This window comes from Quercus robur, chromosome 4 (assembly GCF_932294415.1).
Source record: "Quercus robur chromosome 4, dhQueRobu3.1, whole genome shotgun sequence".
Classification (NCBI taxonomy): Eukaryota; Viridiplantae; Streptophyta; class Magnoliopsida; order Fagales; family Fagaceae; genus Quercus; species Quercus robur.
Genome location: NC_065537.1, coordinates 75596413 through 75620231, shown reverse-complemented (window position 1 = coordinate 75620231; position 23819 = coordinate 75596413). Strand labels below are relative to the sequence as shown.

At 32.2% G+C, this 23819-nt stretch overlaps 1 protein-coding gene and 1 pseudogene across 15 annotated transcripts in view; one reads left to right on the top strand and one right to left on the bottom strand.

Annotated features, from left to right (window-relative positions):
• The window catches only part of LOC126724244 (PHD finger-like domain-containing protein 5A), a 51816-nt pseudogene extending 31135 nt beyond the window's left edge, over positions 1–20681 (top strand).
• Positions 1–23819, bottom strand: part of LOC126724225 (putative disease resistance RPP13-like protein 1) — a 285952-nt gene that overhangs the window by 26138 nt on the left and 235995 nt on the right. For all 15 annotated transcript variants that reach the window (XM_050428669.1, XM_050428668.1, XM_050428653.1 and 12 more), the window contains 3 exons: positions 23542–23740; positions 23226–23357; positions 22931–23136 (listed from right to left, as the gene is read on the bottom strand). The gene's annotated coding sequence lies outside the window, so the exon portion shown is untranslated. The remainder of the gene's footprint in view (positions 1–22930; positions 23137–23225; positions 23358–23541; positions 23741–23819) is intronic.

Here is a 23819-nt window from a genome sequence, read left to right as displayed (position 1 = left end):
TCAGTCCTACTTAATGTCAAGTATCTTCAGGCAGTGGTCGTATGTGGTGTGATCTTTGTGTGAGTGAAAATGCAAGTACTTTAGAAACTATTAGGATGTGTATCTCAGTTAATCAAGTTGTTGTAGTAGTAAATTCTTCTTGAAAGGAACCTACCATGTTTAATGATGTGGTTTTCCTAATCCATTACAATAGCTTGGAAGAAAAAGCTCCCTTAAGCTTAGTTGGGCTCATAATGGCTCCCTGATTAGGCAGGCCTAGGCCCCATATCCAGCACAAATGATAACATTTGATATTGCAATGCACTATCCTACGCTTGAAAATGTGCTTCATATGCACATAGATGTGGATGCTCCCTTGCCAGTAATTTGAGTACCTTGCCTAATGCTACTACATCTTTTTGGATGAGAGTATTTCTTCCTTCTTCAAAGCAATGGACAAAAACGGTTGTCTTAGATTTTGTTTGTGTAAAATAAAGTACCAAGTACATAGAATCACACAAAATCACTCTCAACACATCAGGTACTTCATCAATGTGCTAAGTTTTTACAAAATGATATAGTAACATCTAAAAATAAATGACCATTGTACAATATGCAAATCATTTCCCCCCTTATTTTATTCCTCTCTCTCTCTTATCCACAAAAATCTTTTCGGCTAGCAATGGAGGAAATAGGACTCTGCATCATGCAAGGCTACAGGGTTCCAACAATGTGACTGGGGAGATTGTGGAGGTGGCGTTGTGGTGGGTGTGAGTTCGCAAATCAATTGGAAAGTTGGGTGTGAGTTTGCAAATTGATTTGGCTGATTGATGGGTTTTATGGAAGGTTGTTGGGTCGAGAGTGGTGGCACTGGCCCTTTGCGTGGGTTGTTGAGTGTTTTTTTGGGTGGTTGTTGGGCTTTGTGGTGCAGTGGCTGTAGTTGTTGGGTTTTGTGTGAAAATTTCTAGGTATTTGAGCGGTGGTTGGGTTTTTGTGAGGGTGGTTGCTATTGGGTTTGGTGTTTTTATTTTTATAATTTTTAATTTTATTGGATAGAAGTTGCTGACTTGCTGCTGGATTTTGGAATTGGGTAGGAAAAAAAAAATTATTTTAATTAGCGGTATTGCAAAGGAAAAAAAAAAAGAAGAGATGTCAGATGTGTTTAAAAAGTTACCTATAAAAAAATGATTTGCTAAAAAGTGGGTAGTTAAAATAAATAATGTAATTTTTGGTGATGTAAAATAGATTTATTTATTTCTTTTGCACGTTGGGGGTTAAAGTTAAACACACTTATCCATTGGTATTGAACAGAGAAAAAAAAGTCTCTCATGCAACCCAAACCTCAATACACTTTAATGGCCAATTTGGAGGGAGAGGGAGAGTAGAGTTCCAACTAGATTAAATTACAATGTAGCATTACAGTGAGCTACTCACTTGATGATGAGATTAAATAGCACACCATTGTTTAACTATTCAAACTAGATTAAATTACAGACTATGTTCTCCACTCCAACCTGACACACTAACCAAATTCTCTTCTTGCACCAAACTTCTGAAATTATCTAAAGCCATGTCTATCCAAAGTCTGAAATGAGCACTTAGAGTTAAAACCAAGATCCTTTACCTTCCTACTGGATTTTATAGGACTTGGAAGGCCTTTTGAGCTTGGAGATCTGCTAGAAACCACTAGTCTTGCCAATCCTACCACCACTTGGCACTTCAGTAGTAATAAAGGATATGAGTTTATTCTTATATGGTGAAGAGCTTTCAGAGCATGTATCAAAATTCATGGGCCTTATTTTTCACGAGATCATTGATCTAGCCTTTTCCTTTGCAGATTCAGTTGCATTCATGTAAGTTGGAACAACAAGAGAGCTTGACAAAGAATTATGATCTCCCAATGAGCATGGTCTGCTATGATGAATTGATCCTCTGGGAACAAATGTTGGAGAATCCAATCCTTACAACTTACTCTGTCCCTTAACATTTCTTAGCTTAAGTTGCTTTCTTCTATTGTCATCTTTTTGTCTTAGATTTGAAGTCAAAGCCGAGCAAAGAAGGCAACAAAGGAAGAGTAAGGGATGGACCTGTAGAGAGAAAGGAGAGGGAGGAGAGGGTTGAAGAGAGAGGCAAGAGGTGGGTATTGGTGAAAGAGGAAGCGGCTGTATTGGAGGGAGTTGAAGAAAGGGAGAGTGTAGGCTATGGTGGAGATCAAGCGATCTGTGGCTGGTGTTGGGTTATAGGACATGCGAGTTATAGTGAATTTTCGTGGGTGTGGTGGGGTGTATGTGGGTTTGATGATACGAAGGGATGGGAGTGAGGGGGGTTTGAGGTTGAAGGTGGTGGTGGTGGGTAAGATGCGGAGGAAAGGGATGGAAGCCATCTTTTTGAGGTTTGAGAGAGAGAGAGAGAGTGTGAAAGAGGGAAATGGGGTTTTCAGTTTTCTAGTTTTGATGGTTAATTGTTACTAGTCACTAAATGCATGGGATAGTTTTAGAAAAATTATGTATAATAATAAGCATCTCTTTGCAGTGGATCACTTCTTTTTTTTGCGAAGATGCAGTGGATCACTTTAAATTTGATATGCTTCACCTAATACCTGCAAACATAAAAAATAATGAATGAACTTGGACTTCAAAAAAAAAAGACTCTTTGTGAGGTTTTAATATTGGCAACAAAGTTCCATGGGAAGAAGCACTGAGAAGGGAAAAAAAAACACGACTTTGTTACTCTGATTCATTTAAAAATGAGGTATGTGCCTGGGAAAATTAAGGAAGGGAGATCATGTTTTGCTCCCAATAATAATTACACATATTAGGCAGTAAACTTCAAGCAACAGATGACGGAGCAAAACACTTTGCATCAAGCATATGAACTTTTAATTCTACTTTAAATAACATCTAAAAAGCAATTTTTGGAGTTCCATTCAAGCAAATTTATCATAATTTACACCAACAGTCATTCATCATATATTTTTGAAGGGTGATTGTTCTGTTATGATCAATTTGGTCCCACTTATCATAGGAGCCTAGTCAAGCTATTTGCAAGGCACCTTAACTAACAGTTCATAAGCACTATTCACCACGTTATAAGCTCATGAGTGTTAAACACAATTTATACATTATAAAAGAAATGAAACTCACCAGTATTTTACTTTCCACACTGAAAATCACATCTGCATCAGCCACTGCAGTTGGCTTTAAATGCTCCAATAGCCTTGATAGCCCCTGGACATCATTCCAAATTTAGTACAAATGGCTAATGGGTAGAACAATTTAATTAATTCATATAGGTACATTTAAAAAAATAATAATAAAAACAAAAGAGCATGGCCATTATGATTGATAGCTCACTTGAACGTGCACCAGTTAAACAGAGTGAAAGTCCCTGCATAGAAATTCAAGCATAACTTCAGTGTTATTTGTTGCTAATAACCCACAGCCGCCTATTCTTTTTTTTTTTCTTTTCTTTTTTTTATCTCTCTCTCTAGCCTAAGGTTTATACTGGCACCTGATAATTAGGAAAGGAAAATAAAAAGGTATAGAAAACATGAAGCATTTTAAAATATAAAGGAAGCCAAAAGTCTTGTAGCTTAATTAGCACTTCCACTACCTTATAAGTTGTGGAAGCTCACCACTACATAAAAGAATCTCAAAGCAATATCCTAAAACTTCCAATCTAATGCAAGCCTAGCAAATAAAAATTTCAGATATCCTATAATACGATTTTTGTCTTGTCTTCAAAATTTATCCATTAACCTTGACTAATTTTGTAACTTCAAGTTCAAACCTAAAAATAGACAATTCAATCTGGCTCGAAGTGAGAAGATCCTCCTGGGGAAAATCTATTTGTTTTTAAATCAAAGACCACAATTCTAAAAAGTGTATAATGTAAACTGCACCCAAAAAAAAAAAAAAAAAAAAAAGCTTTGAATGAAGGTGTAAAATATATGCCTTTTGATTTCTAATGAATAATGCCATAAGAAACTGTAAATACATCCAACCCATATACCAATAATCACTTTCTCATATGCTTTGGTACCAAAATGGGTATTAATTATAACCAATTTTCACATCACTAATCCAATGCAGTTCACCAAAGACCACAAAATATAGTTACATTAAGAGACAAAAACAGAAGCAACAACTCAATAAGCCCAGCAAATAACAACAATAAATTTATTGATTATATTGACAACAATTTATATCTGGGTTTTCCCAAATACCATCTACCTGGACTCTACTTGATGAAACTTTGACATCTCAGTTTTCAATTTTTCTCACTATTTTTTAAACATAAATTCATAGAGAAAAGCAGAACTACCTCAAAGAACAGACCCACTTGTAAACAAAGAAGACCGGCAAAGGTGGAAGCTTTGGAGACAGAGACTGGATGGAGAGAGAAGAAAAGCAATTAATGCGTTAGCTATGGGTTCAATAGGGTTTTTCAGTTTGGGTTTTTCTTTTACGCTAATGAGTGTTTTTTCAAGAGTGTTTAGGGGAGATGGTTTTTGGGGACTCACGTTTTTGAGAGATGAGTTTTTGAGGAAAGAGAGTTTTTTTTATTATCCGGTTCTAGTTTTAGTTAACAGAAGAAGTGTAAGGTGGATAAATAGTGAAAAAAGACCTTCTTATTCTTTTTCATTTTTTTTTTTTTTTGGCAAATATTAACGAGCACTTAGATTAATGTAGGTCTTATTTAATAAAAAAATTAAATAAATAAAAGAAAAAGACTTAAAACGAATCCTAGAGTTTATTTTAATATTTATTTTATCTTTATAAAGTTGGTCCAACCGTTTATAAAGTTGAAAAATATTGACATAAAGCAGAAAAAAAAAAAAAAAAAAGACAAAAAATTGTAAACAGAAAGTCAAAAAACTATTGTAAACACAATAAACTCTGTTAATGATGCACGTTAATACAACCTTTTTATTTTGTTTTCTATTTTAAATAGTACTGACGTAAAAAAATGTGAGAGTTTCAAACTTTACATGGTAAGTTTTAAAGAAGTTCAAAAAAAAGTTAGAAACTTCGATTTTATAGTATAAATAGATATATAGATTATCATGCTCTAGTTTTTCTTTTTAGAAGAAGTATTAGGTGGATAAATAGTAAAAAATAGGTTTTTTTTAAAAAAAAAATAGTGATGATATAGAAAAATTGAGAGTTTCAAACCTACATGGTAAGCTCTAAATAAGTCACACACACAAAATGTCCAACACCAATAATAATTTGTTATACCTAAAATTTATGCTAAAGATGACATTGATTAATAATTATTTCCAATACCTAAAAATCATAGGCAATATGAACAATATTTTTTTAAAAGATTAAAGAAATTGTTAACAAACTTGGAAGCAGTAATTAAGTTTGCAGCTCTTTATCTAAAGTTGAAAGTAGGGTCCAGAAAATAAGTATTATAAGTTATAACTCAGCCTATTTTATAATTAAAAAAAAAAAAAATCAATCAATAAGCACCGTTGAAGAGAAAGTGACATGAGGATGAGAAATTACATGGTAGAAAGAAGTTTTAAATTCCTAATATTATCCATATTGGTAGTGTGAAATTACTTAAATGCTATTTTTAACATCACAATATACAAAAAGTATGCTATATTGGTGGTGCTATAAGTAAAAAATTTAACTCATTAGCTACTGTGCACAACTATCTATAGTTGTGCATTGTAGCTCAAATGTTAAAGCAACGTAATATATTTTACTTGTGGTTGTAGTTGTGGCTATTGTTTATTGTAGTAGATATTTATTTTATATTATTTTAAGTGATTAAATACTAAAATAAAACCATTGATGTTAGATGTTTTATAAAATAAGGTGGTAAAATAAATAAAATAGCTTTAAGTATTGCCAAAAGCTAAAAATTTTTAGCGCATGTCCAATCCTTTTTTTTCCTTTCTCCACAGTTATTTATTTATTTATTTTTTTGAAATTATCTCGGCTTTATCTCTTTGTAATTTTTTTTTTTTTAACTCTTATCTTGAACTGTTCTCATCCACTTATTTAAATTATTTTTACTTTTCCAATCCTACTTAGCTATACCTACACGTTCAGATCTCTTATTCATTTTCATCCTCACAAATCTCTTCCTCTCCCTCCTTCTCAGCCTCTTCATTCTCTTCCTCACAAATATTTTTTTGATAATTTCAACATGTAACGTCTGCTCATGATAATAACTCTTTATCATCAGACCAAGATATCAATCAGTTTTTGATGTAGGCGGAAATTGAACATCAAATCTCTTATTCAACCATCAGAGACTTTACCAATTGAGTTAAGTGAAACCCATGTCTTCCTCACAAATCAGTCTTGGTTACAGAAACAATAAAAATGCAAAAATATTTTATTGTATATCATTTTTTGATTTAACGTAGACTTCATGCACATTAAACACATAATACAAATTAATTGACTAATTTTGTCTCGTGCAAAATCAATTAAATTCATAAAATTGCCTTTAGAAAATTAATTCTTATATTTTTATTACTAAATCTTCCGACTAAAAGTATCATTCATATGTGTTTTAGTTGAATTATAATATAAGATTGTTATCCTAGTTTCTCTGTTTATCTGATTAAATCATTAAACCGAATAGAAATGAAAACTATTCATTTAAGTTGTAATGGGCCGTAGCACCATAAAGCAGTAATCACAAGAGTACTAGGCATGAAGCCCTTTTTTTATAGCGACAAGACAACAATCCAACTTTAGACCATATAAAGAAAATAAAGGGCCCAAATCCTCAAGAGCCTTGCGCAATATTGGCCGTATGTTTGGGGTAATTCTACCGTATGCTTCTTCTTTTCCAAATCTTTATAAGAAAAAATATTATTTTGGTGCCAACGGGGATGGTTTAGTTGATAAAGCTCGGACACTTTGTCTAACTCACTTAAATTCAAGTTCCACTACTAACAGTCCCTCGTTGGTGGACATCCTTAAGGGTTGGCCTGTGGGTCTAAACCTGAGCGCTCTGTCCAGGAGCTGGTGTAGCTTACCTAACCCCCATTTTTCGGTAGCAAAAAAAAAAAAAAAAATTATTTTGGTCCCTAAATTTGGGATTAGTGTTAATTTGATCTATGCATTTTGGTAGTAATCAATTTGACCCAACCATTATTTTCAAATTATAATTTATTTGGTTCATATTATTTTTAATTTACAGTCATTTTAGGTTCAAATTTGGGTTTCTTTTAATTGCTAAGTTAATCTGTGTTTACTAGAGTTAGAAATTGGTAAATTTGATTTGTATTTTTTTTGTTTATTTACTAAGAAAGAGTAAGAAAATGTGAGAAAATTTGTGATTTGACAATAGCGACCAAATTAGCTGTAAATTAAAAATAATAGGAATCAAATTGACAACTATTAAAATTCAAAAAAAAAATATTTTGCCCTTCTTAAGAAGACCAAAATCCAAAAAGAAAAAAAAAAATCCATTTATTCTCCACTACTAATTTAAAAAAAAAAAAAGATTTCTAACTTTCTAAGGTATCCGGTTGAGTCCGGTCCTAATTTTTAAAAATTCAATTTTTGGTCTCAGACTGAACAATAATTATATATAATTTTTAATATCTTTTATTTAAAAAAAAAAAAAAGAGAAGAAGAAGAAAAAGTTAAAACTCTCTTATTTTGTCTTGGCCAGGCTGTTTAAGAACTCTTCTTTCTTTTTTACTATTTGTGTGTGTTCTGTTTGTGTAGTTTGTGTGTATTCAAGTGTGCAAGTGAGTGTAAACACGAGCGTGTGGGGAATAATGCTCATCAATCATATTTCAAATGTTTTATTCTATATTCCATCAATTATAATTTGTTACATATTTTTTTCTTTTTTAATAAAATAATTAAAGTTTTTTTAATAAAAAAATAGACACATGACATTACATTGAATAAGGATTAATAAAGTGAAATACTAAAAGTGAGAGAGATTTGTATTCATGTATAGTAATGTGAAATACAACATTTATCGCACAAATGAAGGACATTATTTCCGTGGGTGATTTTTGCTCAAGAAGCATTATTAGGCATAGTAGATGGGTTTAGGCCCAAAATTGAGAATTAGGCTTTGTACGCTTATATGGCTATTACATTTTTCCTCACTGTAGTTATAATTTATTCCTATACTGATTTTTTTTTTTTTTTTTTTTTTTTTGAGAATGAAGACTATTCCTATACTGAATTGAAAAGCAGAATGAAAGAACCTATATAATTAGGCTTCAATTGGCTTCAACGGTTCAAACTTTTATTTAGTCCTTAAATTATATGTAATTAAAACATAAACTATTTTCATTGAAATTGGCCAATAAAATAGATTCAGAAAAGAAAATTTATCTCATGATATGTGAAAAAAATACTAAGTTTTTGTTGAAGCTAATAATTATTTAAATAATTTAAAACAAACAATAGAACTTGTGGGGACCGTTCGATCAATAGGCCCATAAAGTTCAGGATTGATTCAGGAATGTTGGGCCCGTGGCCCATCCGAGGATGCATATCCATTCGAGGAAGCCAAGTCAAGTCATAAGGTAGTTACTGAAGGGGATGGTAGTCAACATCACAAGGGTAGGGTTCTGTATCCGTCCGAAGACACCATACTCCTCGGCAGTATGCGTCCGAGGACGATCAGGATGTGGTCTTATTGCAACCAAACCTCAGAATTAGGTAACCGTAAAAGATAGAATAACCGACCAAGGATGAAAGAGATAAGGCAAACAAATATCTATAACTACAGTTGCCTTCGCATTAATGACCTCTCAACCAACTCTCTGGCCGCATTAATGCGAAGGTGATACCTGAACAGTAAGGAAGCAACCTTACAGCTACCCATAGGAAGTTCCAGGAGGTGCTAGATGGGACAGAAAGAAATCCTCCGGACCCAACTTACACGTGTGCGGTGAGGATGGAACACAAAGGGGGGTATATAAACTAAAAGAAGAGCGCCAAGAAGAGGGATCGGAATAGAAAGAGAAAAGAGAGAAAAACACAGACAAAAAGGAAGAGAGCAAAAGTAGAGAAGAAGAATTGTATTGATCATTAAAGAAAACGATTGTTGTAACAACTTTTGACCTTCAATATACGTGAGAGTGAGTCTTTTTAAGATACCACAGTTAACCTAGTTCTTTACACCCACGCTCTACAAATCATATTGTCTGGGCCTTTTTACGTGCGAACTCAAAACTGTTAAGGTTCGTTGCAAATCGCGTCCTTACAGAACTTATTTCACTTTATTTTATATTAAATATTGTGGTACCAAAATTTTTAATTAAAGTATTTTCTTTTTGAGAATCAATTTTTAATTAAAGTTAAATCTTAAACATATTGAGTATTGTATGACATGTAACACTTAATTTGAGTCATGATATAACATGGCCAAATAAAAAGTCATGTTAGACTATTAAAATAATTTAAAATAAATAATAAAAATTCTTTTGGAACGTTTTGACAACAAAATTTTAATTAGAGTAGTATTTTAAACTTTATGAAAGTTTAATAATAGAATTTTAGCTAGAGCAAACTATTTTGAAAATTTTAATATACTATGGTGAGTCACATACCAAAAACAAGATTTTTTTTTTTTTTTAATAATTTGATATTAGTTACAATGAAGGAGGGGAGATTTGAACCATAAACGTTATTAATACATTAGAAAGTATCAACCAATTAAAGTACAAGGCTTTTGACACAAAAGCATGATGTACAATAATCTTAAGTGAATAAAGTAAAATGATACAAGAATTGTCCATATGATATATGGAGACAACATTTACTTGTCCCAATCAAAGTGGAAACTACATTTATTATTTATTATAGGCTAAATACTTTTTTTTTTTATATAGATTTTTCGGATAGGGCTAAATACTATTTAACCCTCTAAGTTTGGGTCACTTCTAAATATTCGATGTATAAATAGTGCAAGAGCAAGCCTTTATATAGGCACAATATGTGTGTAGTACAAATAATATAAGTGTTAGACAAGTACAACAATAAATGGGCCTAAGCCCAATGTGCTAATAAACTAACTTATATACTCAGATTGACTTTGTGTGTTGTGTGCATACTTATTTTGAAATAAACAACAAAACATAAAAGAGACAACTTGTAACATACAAGAAAATAAACAAACAAAAGGAGTTTATAAAATCATATAAGGAAGAGGACAAATATTATGACAAGTTCATTCCCTCTTTTCTTAGCAGTTGTGTGATCGATTGATAAGCCCCTCGTTTGATTGCTACTGTAGTTTGATATGCAAACTAGAGATGGTGTATGGATGATCTAGCATGACTCAAGATGAAATGGTTAATGATTTCAAGAAAGTTAATATGGAATATAAATGGTGTGCCTTCTGTGAGAGAGAGACTATTTATTTTCCCTAATGTAAAGAATCTCCCCCTCACAAGGCCTTTCTTAATTATTATCTTAGGAAGAATGAACTCAAAACAAGGGAAACAATAAGCATGTATGTATGTGGATGGATGTATGGAATTTCTAGCTAAGTTGAATTCATAGGCACATTTGGAGGGGGGGGGGGGGGGGTAAGTGGGAGATGGAGTGATATTAGGGTTCTTGTCCCTAAGTGGCCTCTTCACTTTGTTTGAGAAATTAGGGAGTGGGCTTGAGTCTTTGTAAATACATTGTTGCGCTTGACATTGAGGTAAAGTAATTTTAGTAAATAAAATAACTCTATGTCATAGGAATCAAGGACTTTAATATAGGTTGGTACAAGATAAGGTGTCTTCACACCAAGCAAAAAAAAAAAACTAGTTTATAATCCCGATTTTGGATATCCAATTTAAAAAAAAATAAATAAAAACAAAAAAGAGGTTGATTATGTAAATTTAGTAAAATGGTGGGAAATAAGAAATAAGAAACAATGTTCCATTATTGGTGTTATTGTTTTTATGTTTACCTTTCATTAGTGATGATTATGTCTTGTTATTATTATTTTTATTATGTTTATGTTTATGCTTTTTTATATATTATTTGAAGAAAGGGTTGAAAATTTACCATTTGGAACGTGCCAAGCGACTAATGATGTATATGTTATCATTAATAATTTTGTAAGGATTGAAAAGGATTAAGAGTTTACCATTTGATATGTTCAAAGGTCATTGACAATTTTCACATAAAATCTATAATTTTGCACCAAACATTAGTTTGGAAAAAATGTGGGTCAATAATTAAATCATATTTAATTTGTCGTTGACTTGAAATTTACTATTTATTAGATAGTTAAATAATTTACAAGTTTGTTTTTAATGTGTATAATAATACTCTATGAACTACAAAACAATGTGATTTATACACCTTTCAAAATAATGTTACTTTATTCATAGTAAAAATATTTAATTTGTTAACCTTTACATCCGTATGTTAATGGAAAAGTCCTCAATACACGTATGAAGAATGTAACCGAAGCTTTGTTATAATTAAATATATAACGAACCTTATACTATGATAATTATCAAGAATCTTGTGACAAAATAGTTATCAAAATTCAAATAATAATTTTTTTTAGTGTCATTTAAGGTGTATGATTAAGATGCTTTCATAAATTTATAAAATACTTGACATTAATTTCTTGTGCATATTAATTTGTATCATAATTTCAGAATCTTTACACTTATGTTTGATGCTATGCAAAATATTTTTGTAATATTTTAAATAAAATAGATCATTATCCTGATTTTGGATATCAATTAAGGAAAAACAAGGTAAGATTTATGTGAGTTTAGTAAAATAATGTGAGCTAAGAGCCTTACATTTTAATTGGCATAGTTCAATTGACACCTCTTGATGTTTAATAGAGACATCTAAGGTTTAATTCTCTCCTTACCCATTATAACTATGGAATTATAAAAAAAATAAAATAAAAAGTAAAATGGTGCGGAACAAAGAAAGAAGAAACAATGTTTCAAATATCATTATTATTATTGTTATTTGTTTTTCATGTTTATGTATATTAGTTATATTTGTTTCAGAATTATTGTTTTTAATATGTTTAGGTTTATATTTATGTTTAAATTAGAGTGTCCTAACGAAAAGATTATTATTTCCCACTTTCTTTTATTGTTCTTAAAACCCATGGACGGTACTTCATATGTTATTCTTCCAATATTAAGTGTATGTTTGGCTTCAGATTAAAAAGGCAGCTTATTTTACTATTCAACTTATTTTTGCTACTATTTATGAGTTTCACTGCACTTTTTAGTACTATTTACGGGTCTCACTGTACTATTTCAATTAACTTTTATCTTTATTTACAATACTTTTAACAAAAAATTTTCAGTTTTAGCAAAATAAACAAATCCCAAACAGACCCTAAATACATCATCTTGTTCTTAGTATTATTGTCTTAATGGTTGAATATTCCATGGCTTTATATCTTTTTATACATCTTTATTGTGGTCAAATGTGTACTATCTTAAAAATAATGTGGGAGATATGTCATGATTTATGACTTTATATCCTGCGGAAGAGAGGAAATAATCCGTGATTAATAACTTTCTTAAATACACAATTAATTTAGATTGTGGGTTTGCAACAATCCACAATGGGAAGTTTGAATAAGGACCAAGAATTTATCTCACTCTCATACAAGTTCATAAAGGGAAAAGTTTCTTATTTCTCTTCTTTCTTTCAGTTATAATTTCCACTCCTCATGTTTCAAACACCCTCGTTGTTTGTCTACTTTCATTTTTATATCTTTTCTTCTCCTTTTTCCTTATTCTTGTCCTGTGCATGGCTCTTCTTATTTTCTTCTTCCCCTTATGTCACAGTAGGTGCTGTCCTAATGTGGTTGGGCAGCCTTTCTATCCCATCTGGCTTTTCTTTTGTTGAGGTTATAATGAATGAAGACTTTTGGGGTTTATTTGTTTTATTTTGATAAGTTATCTGTTGCATTGAATGCAATTACGTCAGGTGGATAGCTATGGATTCAATAGGAAGATTAGGAGGGCATCCTCAGACATTATGTGTACCTCGGTGGTATGTCTTAGGTATTTCGGTTATCCTCAAATAGCACACATACCGCAGTGATGTGTCTTAGGTCATTGGACATCCTCAGATAGAACACGTAACTCGGTGGGATGTCTTAGGCTTTTGGGCATCCTCGGATGTAGTTCGTACTTTGGTAGGATGCCTTTATGTCCATGTACATTTATCTTGATTGGTTCAAATGGTTTAGTCATGCCTAGACCGAGGGTTAGGGGCCCTATAAGGTCGGCAATGTTGTTTCCTTAAGTTTGGGATTCCACGTCCCAACATATCCTTTTGTGACAATCATTATTGTGTTCAAATGTGTACAATCTTAAAAATAATGTGGGAGATTTGTCATATATTTGTACCTATTAGGAGCCAAATGCATTAATTTTTTGGAAGATTTATTTGCCATTCTAAATTTTAATTTGAACAATTGAATCCAGTTTAGGCTTAATAGAATTGGGTTCTAAATCTTGTGCATTTTTTTCCCAATGGTTAATATTAATAGAATTTTTAAGCTCGAAGGAAAGCTATCCATTATTAATGAAAAATAATAAAATCTGCCTTTTTTTTTTCTTTTTTTTTTTTTTGTACTTAACATTATGTATTTGGTTTAATGACCCTTTTTATAGGATGACAAATAATCCTTTCAAAACTTTGGATCCCAAAGTTTGGTATGTAGTTTTTATTTTATTTATATTTTTTTAGGGATATTTTCAACTTATGAAATCCACTCTTAATGATGGCTTTGGGTTCCAAAGTTTGGTATGTAATTTTTTTTAGAGATATTTTCAAGCTATGGCATCCACTATTAGGGTCTATTTGGTTGGAAAGATAGAAAAGTGGGAGGATTATGGTTTTAAAAATTGGATTGGACAGGCCGGTTCAACTAGGAATCGGGTACTGCATCGGTTAGAAAACCCCCAAAATCGGCCAAAAACCGAGTTAAATTGGAAATTGAAGGCAAAAATGGTTTTGCCTCTGATCTGGTTTTTAAAACCATGAGAAGAATAAAAAATAGGGAAGGGATGAAAAAGTGGGAGGATAGAAAACATTTTAATTTCCCTCTTTTGTGTTTGGTTGGGAGTGAAAAAAGTGAGTTAGTATAAATTTACTCATATGTTATTAATTGTTTAAAAAATGATGTCTAATTAAAACAAAAAAGTGGCAAAAAAAAAAAAAAAAGGCAATCACCCAAATTTATTAAAAAAAGAAAAATTATGCCCTAAAAAAAAGTAAAAGAAATAATCACTTATAGTTTAAGGAAAAAAAAGAGAAAAAAGGCAAACAATATGTCCACTACCCAAGAAAGCACGATTTTCTCAACAACAACATTAACAGCAACAAAAAAGAAAGAAAGAAAGGAAGCACAAAGAAAGAAAGAAAGAAAGAAAGAATATAGGAAATAGGCAACAATATATCCAAGTCCAACTTGTAAAAAGAAAATGTGGTAGGTCAATTATCGACTAATACTATTTCTTTCCCCAAATTGGAGAGATACAATTTTGGTGGGCTAGGAGATAAAACACATAGGCTCCACCAATTTTCCATCAAAACACCCATAAAATTAGTTTTTTCTCCACTTTTCTCTTTTCTATTTTTCATCCTCCATGTTTCACCCTTAACCAAATGGACCTTAAATGATGGTTCTTTATCATTAGACTAAGACACTGAATAGTCTAAGCGGGGGATTGAACCTTAAATTTCTTATTCAGCAATAAGAAATTTTACCAGTTGAGTTAACTGGAACTCACAGTTTGGTATGAAGTTTAATACATTAAGGACGTTGTAGAAGTAATGGGAAAGTTATGGATAGTGAATGGAATTTAGGGCCATTTAGTAACGTTGTTTGAGTTTTGTGGAAATACGTGTGAGTGAAAAAGTGTTGTGGAATTACGTGTGGGTGAAAAAGTGTTATGGAATTACGTGTTGTATTGTTTAAACAACGAAAACTGTTGTTTAAACAACACTAACAAACAAGCCCAATGTTTGAGATTATTATTTTTTGATATAAGATATAAATTTTACTCTAGTATAATCTAAATGTATATGTGTGTAAAGCTTCCTCCTGAAAATTTGAACCCTGACCCTTTCCTCCACACCCCATAAACACTTATATTTGTGGAGTGACCATTACACCAAGGGTGTGCGGTGGTTTGAAAACATTATTTAACCAAACGTAAGATAGACAAAGAATTAGCATCTCGAAAATTTTTGGGTACTAAATAATTTACTCAAAAAGCAGACAACTGAGATCATCTAAACTATCATACTTGATTGAAAAAGGTGATTAATTATCATGTATGTTTTAGTGTTTCATTAGTTTGAGAGAACAAAAATTAAAAGGCATACTATTTTGTATTTGAGCATGACCATATTTTCCAAAAAATGCTTTCATGATGCAATCACAATGAAGAATGTTTGAAGCCTGAGCTTCTGTTATTGATTTAGCACATGAATTAAGGCTAAGGCAAGACACTAGTTAATAAGTAGAGAAGCTACTGAAAATGCTAATCTTGGCTAAATTGAAAATGATTAGAATAACCATCTTTGAATTAGACGGAAAAGACTTGATAAATGTTGAAGCAAGTAAATTATTATGGTATTTTTAGCAATCATTGATTCATAATCCATCATTATATTGTGTACGATTGGATAGCCAAAAATAGATAGCTAATATAGTTTGGGTTGATACTAAAATGATAATTTATTATTGACAGTGTTATGACTTATGACACTATACAAGAAGAAAATAAAAATTTGAGTCTATTAGTTTTGTTTATAAGTTTTAATCACCAATGAAAAAAGATGGTAATTTTTGAGGCTGCACTTTTATACAATGAAATAACTTAATCTTTCAAGCATGAAAGCGTTTTTAATGCATTCAAGAGTAAAAAGCCTAAATTTATTTTTACTGATCAATATCCTGCAATTGCAAAGGTATCAGCTAAGGTGTGCATTTGGCATTTGCTTAAAAACCCAATTTTTTTTACTATTCAGCTTATTTTTGCTACTATTTATGGGTTTTATTACACTTTTTGGGACTATTCATAAGTCTTATTGTACTATTTCAGCCACCTTTTAATTTTATCTGCAGTACTTTCAGCAAAAAGTTTTCAATTTCAACTAAATAAGTTGTTCCAAACAAACTCTAAGATTCTTTGTTCATTGAATGACATAAAGAGATTATGGCTAAATGTTACATGAATATGACATCTACTTTAGTGATGCAAAGTACTCAACTTAGTGAAAGTTTGAACAAAGACTTAAAAATTACTTGCTATTATATTTGGATTGTCCATTTATTTTTTTTACAGTATTTTGAAAGTAGTAAAAGTGACATTAGGAATAGGAGATTGAGTATAATGTTAGGGAAAAATTACGTTTCTTGAGTTGGAAGAATTCAATTTCAAGAATTAACTTGGCATGTTTATTTATTTTTTTTTTAAAGTAAATATTCAATTTCAAAAGATAACTTGGAATGTATACATTTTTTTTTTCAATTTAAATTTTCAACTGCTGAATTAGAATTTAACCCAAATGACAATTTGATATGTTTACAAATTTTTTAAAAATTGAAAATAAACTTTTCAAAATTTACTTATTAAAATAAAAGTCTTAGTATATTTTCATCTTATATGATTTGAAATGTACGGTACGGTGTCAATTGCATGATGGTTCATCTCTTTCTTTTTCTTCTTCTTCTTTTTTTATTTTTAAATTTTTTTAATAAAATTTATAGATAAAATAAATTTTCAATTTTGACATCCACACCATATTGATTTTTTTAATTATTTGACCAAAACACTAATTGGTTTTGGTGTTGTAAGTAGAACTTGAATATCAAGTTTCTCTTATTTGATGATAAAATACTTTATTAATTGAGCTAATTTGAATTTAAAATAATTGTTATTCACTATTTACTATTAAAAAAAAGATATTAATGGAATCATTTTTAGTGTAAATGAGATTCAAATCCTAATTCTTTGGACAAAAATAAGAGACTGAGAAAATCAATAATATTGTTACCTCATAAAACAAATGTAGAAACTCATATCTAGTTTAGTCCCTAATAAATATGCATTAAAATTACTTATGAAATTGAACCAATGTCCATGATAGCATAGTAAAATCTAGATATAGTTCTTCAATGTACAATAATTAATTTTTTTTTATAATTAATTTCAATCACATAATTGTATTGAGTGACACAACAAATTATATTCATGTTATATATTTGTAATAATTTTTTTTTTTGCTAATAATATTATTTAAAAAAAAAATTATTTTATCCAAAAAAAAAAAAGTTCCCTAAAAAAAATATAAGCAGGACAGTCGTTGCTCCGTTTAACAAGTAACAACTAACAGCAGACCAGAGTCCAGAGGCTGAGAAAATCATAAAACCTTAAAAGAGATTGATCAATCCTCCTGGTACGTACTACAGTACCTCATCTCTTTCTTCTCGGATTTGGGGTTTTGCATTTGCTTCTGTGATGGTGATTAGTGACTCACCCACACATCCATTTTTGTTCAATATTTCGATGCTTTCACCATTAGTACACTTTTTATTTTGGATGTTCTCTTTAAAGTTTGATTCTTTTTGTGGGGTTTTGTCTGGGTTCTAGATGGGTTATGAAAGTTATCAAATTTGTCTAAAAGTAATAGCATAGGGAAAGTGCCGCTTAAGTGTTTGATGAAATTCCCCAAAGAAAGTGTAAAGATAAAAACATGGTTGTGGGTGGGTTATTCTGGAGCTACAATATGAGGTTTTTGGCTGCATTGATTTTAGCTTTTGGCGTGATTTTTGGGCTAATGAGCTTTAGCTCAAATGGCACTTCTTGGTTTGCAAGAGCAAGGTGGAGGGTGAGGTTGTGGGTTCAAGACCCACCTTGTGTTTGTGTAAATTACTAATGAAAAATACGTGTACTTTTTCCTATTGATTTGGTTTAGCAGTGAGAAAATGTTATAGGAGTTTCATTTGACCTAGCCTTATTTCCTTTTTTGTGTTATGGTTTCCTTATGAATTTGGTTTTGAGCCCTATATAAAGATGTAGATTTGGTATAGGTTTCTTTATTGTTGTATAAAATTCTCAAGTTCTTCTTTGGATGCTAATCAACCTCGAAGTGATTATTAGGAGGCCTTACCCTGTTGAGTTGGTCACTCTCATATTTTATTATTTTTTAAATTTATTCGAAATGAAGGGTTTGTGTCAGGGAACTAGTGGTGCAAATACTTGTTGTAGAACAAGGTAGGTTTTTAGGGCTCTTTTAATCTGATACCCAAAAAAAAAAAAAAAAAATTATGGAGTTCTATGAACTGTCAGATTTTATTTGATGATGGCCTATGTGTCACTAGGCTTCATCTTGCTTTTCATATGTCCTTTAGTTGTGTGTTTCTGTTTTATTTATGACAATAATTGTTGATGACTAAGAAACATGATTGGTTGGGTTAAATTTTTGGGCTGTTAGAAATATATACATTAATATGTGCTGCTGACCTTGCAGCTTGAACCTCTCCCCCCCTAACCCCCAAGCACTTCATGCATTGGGAGGTACCATCCCACTGACAAGGGTGGGGGGTATGATTGTTTGGGTTAAATATTGGGAAGCAAATTTGATTAAATGGAATTTTTACTCTTGTTTAATTAGTTTTGGAGTGGGTCTTTTGATTTTATACATTGCTTGGAACCTGAGGACCTGATAACATCCTGGTTTGCATTAGTGGCCCAAAATTCAAGCGGTTGATATATTGAGTTTGGTTCCCATTATATGTCATATGGACTTAGGATAAACATGAAGAATAGCCTAATCCTCCATATCGCATATTGGTTTCGTAACTGTAGGACTTGGCTCTTGGACCATGGTGATTGTTTTAGGCAGTTATTTCTGTAGTGTGATGATATGTAACCCTTAATTTTGGTTAGGACTGGGAAAACTTTGACCAGTTGGTAATTATGTGTAATGTGTATACAGAAACATATTCCACCTAAAGTTTACTTAGAAAAATGAAAATAAAAAATGGTAACATATTGCATTCCTCACTAGTTTCTGACCTGATTTGTCTAGATAACTTGATTTGGTAGCTTGCGTAGTTATGGAAGCGGAATGATTGATGCATACCCTGAAGTGGATTTTTTTGTGCCATTCTTGAATTTGTTTGAAAACCTGAGTCATGCATGAACATGAACATAAGCATGCTTGTAAATGTCATTGTTTAATTTCATTTTTCTGCAAATTTTTATATAATTGTAGGATTTTTCCATCCTGGACTAATGTTTGAAATTGTGTTTATTAGGCACTGCATTGGTTTCTTTCTCTTGTTGCCCATGCACAGTTATTTATCAGGAAATATATATAGTTTATCTTGACTCCTTTTTTTTTTTTTAATTTAATTTTTTATTTTTGAGAAGAATCTTGACACCAATTGTAAATCTGCCATATTAATTTTCTCTTTTCCGTTTCTTTTGGAATTTAAGGAACATGCAACTTGCTTAATTGTATTTGATTCTATGACAAACTGATTAAATAAATAAAAAAAGAAAACAGAAAGTTAAAGAGCATTGACATGTATCTCAATTTTAATCTTCACATTTAAATTTTAATAGGCTTAGTCCAACTTCATGTCTAATTGTATTTGTACGGTCATAGAGAGGGGAAGTGGAAATTAGAAGAAAAATCTCTTTACTTTTGAATAAATGTATCAAAGTGATAATTCACTTGATGGAATCTATCAAATAAATTTGTGCAATTAATATCATTTGCCTAGATTAATTTGTAGTGTCCTTGTTAACATCCAACTCAAAATTATCAAATTAATGGGCAGTTTAGGTGGTGGGTGCTGTAATCCGTCACAATTAACCGATTTGTGCACATTAATTTGTAAATCCATCATCCATCCTGCCCTATCCGACTAGTTTAAAACGTGGGTGCACAATGCTCATTGCAAATTGATCTCAAATTAGTTTGTTTATTACAAAACATTATAGATCAGGGTGGACATTGCAACTGATCATAGTTTAGGTTCGAGATCTACTAGTGACATCATGATTTCTAGCTACAATTATCCCCTAATTTAATATTTATATGTTTTCTTTCATGTTTGTACTTGAGATTTTCTGTTTTTGTGATGAAATATCCTGATTATATATGCCATGCATGGATTTTAACATTCTCTTTTCCTATTCTTGTTCAGGAACTAAGATCGTGTAGCGGAAAGCATGGCCAAGCATCATCCAGATTTGATTATGTGCCGGAAGCAGCCAGGAATTGCTATTGGACGACTTTGTGAAAAATGTGATGGAAAATGTGTAATATGTGATTCCTACGTGCGCCCTTGCACACTTGTTTGAGTTTGTGATGAATGCAACTATGGATCCTTTCAAGGTCGCTGTGTTATTTGTGGAGGAGTGGGTATTTCTGATGCCTACTATTGCAAAGAGTGTACACAGCAGGAGAAAGATAGGGATGGATGTCCAAAAATTGTCAATTTAGGGAGTGCCAAAACAGATCTATTCTATGAACGTAAGAAATATGGTTTTAAGAAAAGATGATGAGAATTGGATGGACATATGTGTACTGCTATTAAACTGCTTTTTATTTTCTCAGTTTGAGATGAAGAATCTTGATATGTCGGGATTATGAGCATAGTATAGACACATATGTAGGCTTTTACATTGCTTTTATTATGCTTAAGCGTTGCTGAAGACGGCAGATTTGAAATGCTGGAGCTATTTTAAAGTATCGAGTTTGTTTTCGTAGATACCACTGAGTTTTCACTTGTTATTTACAAAAGCTTCTGTGAGGACTACTATGATTGTTTCTGTTGTGTACATGAGCTGCCACATCTTAATATATTGACATCTTGATGTTGAAATTTGATTCCAGATCAGAGTGGGTAGATCTTATAGGAAGTTTAACTTTTATTTGAGAGGTTAGACTAACTTAACCCTTAATTTGATTCTCTTTTTGATATTATTTTGTCCATTATGTTTTGTGCATTAATCTCAAGTTAATGAACTGGTTTTATTTACTAGATTTAATGTCAAGTATCTTGGGGCAGTGGCTGTATATGGTGTGATCTTTGTGTGAGTGAAAATGCAAGTACTTCAGAAACTATTAGGATGTGTATCTCAGTTAATCAAGTTCCTGTAGTAGTAAATTCTTCTTGAAAGGAACCTGCCATGTTTAATGGTGTGGTTTTCCTAATCCATTACAATAGCTTGGAAGAGTAAGCTCCCTTAAGCTTGGTTGGGCTCATAATGGCTCCCTGATTGGGCAGGCCTAGGCCCCATATCCAGCACAAATGATAACATTTGATATTGCAATGCACTATCCTACGCTTGAAAATGTGCTTCATATGCACATGGATGTGGATGCTCCTTTGCCAGTAATTCGAGTACCTTGCCTAATGTTACCTCTTTCCGGACGAGAGTATTTCTTCCTTCTTCAATGCAGTGGACAAAAGCGGTTGTCTTAGATTTTGTTTGTGTAAAATAAAGTACCAAATACATAGAATCACACAAAATCACCCTCAACACATCAGGTACTTCATCAATGTGCTAAATTTTTACAAAATGATATAGTAACATCTAAAAATAAATGACCACTGTACAATATGCAAATCCTTTCCCCCCTTATTTTATTCCTCTCTCTCTCTCTCATCCACAAAATTCTTTTCGGCTAGCAATGGAGGAAATAGGACCCTGCATCATGCAAGGCTACGGGGTTCCAACAATGTGACTGGGGAGATTGTGGAGGTGGCGGTGTGGTGGGTGTGAGTTTGCAAATCAATTGGAAAGTTGGGTGTGAATTTGCAAATTGATTTGGCTGTGATTGATGGGTTTTGTTGAAGGTTGTTGGGTCGAGTGTGATGGCACTGGCCCTTTGCGTGGGTTGTTGAGTGTTTTTTTGGGTGGTTGTTGGGCTTTGTGGTGCAGTGGTTGTGGTTGATGGGTTTTGTGTGAAAATTTCTAGGTATTTGAGCGGTGGTTGGGTTTTTGTGAGGGTGGTTGCTATTGGGTTTGGTCTTTTTATTTTTATTATTTTTAATTTTAATGGATAAAAGTTGCTGACTTGCTGCTGGATTTTGGAATTGGGTAGGAAAAAAACTATTATTTTAATTAGCGGTATTGCAAAGGGAGAGAAAAAAAAAAAAAAAAAAAAGAGATGTCAGATGTGTTTAAAACGTTACCTATAAAAAAATGATTTGCTAAAAAGTGAGTAGTTAAAATAAATAATGTAATTTTTGGTGATGTAAAATAGATTTATTTATTTCTTTTGCACGTTGGGGGTTAAAGTCAAACACATTTATCCATTGGTATTGAACAGAGAAAAAAAAGTCTCTCATGCAACCCAAACCTCAATACACTTTAATGGCCAATTTGGAAGGAGGGAGAGTAGAGTTCCAACTAGATTAAATTACAATGCAGCATTACAGTGAGCTACTCATTTGATGATGAGATTAAATAGCACACCATTGTTTAACTATTCAAACTAGATTAAATTACAGACTATGTTCTCCACTCCAACCTGACACACTAACCAAGTTCTCTTCTTGCACCAAACTTCTGAAATTATCTAAAGCCATGTCTATCCAAAGTCTGAAATGTGCACTTTGAGTTAAAACTGAGATCCTTTACCTTCCTACTGGATTTTACAGGACTTGGAAGGCCTTTTGAGCTTGGAGATCTGCTAGAAACCACTAGTCTTGCCAATCCTACCACCACTTGGCACTTCAGTAGTAATAAAGGATATGAGTTTATTCTTATATGGTGAAGAGCTTTCAGAGCATGTATCAAAATTCATGGGCCTTATATTTCACGAGCTCATTGATCTTGCATTTTCCTTTGCAGATTCAGTTGCATTCATGTAAGTTAGAACAACAGGAGAGCTTGACAAAGAATTATGATCTCCCAATGAGCATGGTCTCCTATAATGAATTGATACTCTGGGAACAAATGTTGGAGAACTTCAATCCTTCCAACTTACTCTGTCCCTCAACATTTCTTAGCTTAAGTTGCCTTCTTTCATAGTCCTCTCTTTGTCTTCGATTTGAAGTCAAAGCTGAGTCCAAATCTTCAAGTTCTCTACTTAGGGTAATTTGTGTATCTACCCATTGATCCAACCAATGCCTTCATCTTCCACTTACTAAGTTATGATCCATATCTACTGACTACTGAAAATATTTTCAGTTGAAAACATCAGTAGTTGAACCAAAATTTGAGAAATATATAATCATAAGATCATAAAGCAAAAGGACCTTACCAGATGGGTAAACCACTACTCCTTTATCCGTTCTCTCTTAAGCATGGTCTCTTTCCTACTCATAAACAATGCAACTGACTCTTCCTTTGACAAAACACTGTCATCCCACCTTCTTTGATTCCTTGTGTCTATCTAAAAATCATAACATTTTGCCATCCATAACTTAGAGACAAAGTAAGTTAAAATACCATAATGTAAAATGGTTAATTAGACAGGCAGAAGACTAATGTTCCTGAAAGAGATAAATGAGAAACAGGTTTTTATGGGAGTTGTATTGTTCACAATAGAATAAGCCAGTTCTTGCAGCATCACATACCCTTGTTATCTTGTCTTTCCAATTCTGCGATTGTTCACTTCCATCATAATTCTAAGTGCCTTCCACCATTCCAAATATTCTTGCGCAGCCTTGTGACTGAATAATTACAGTGGACTGGAAGAACTTTAGGGTAGTTATAGTTTGGCATCATACAGCTCTGCCTCACAATTCCCTTCTAAGTCCACAAAGTTTTCCTTGCCTGCAAAACTCTCACAAATATTTTCATAATTATACAATCTGTGAGAACTTAAAAAACAGGCCTAATTTGTGTCCCCCCC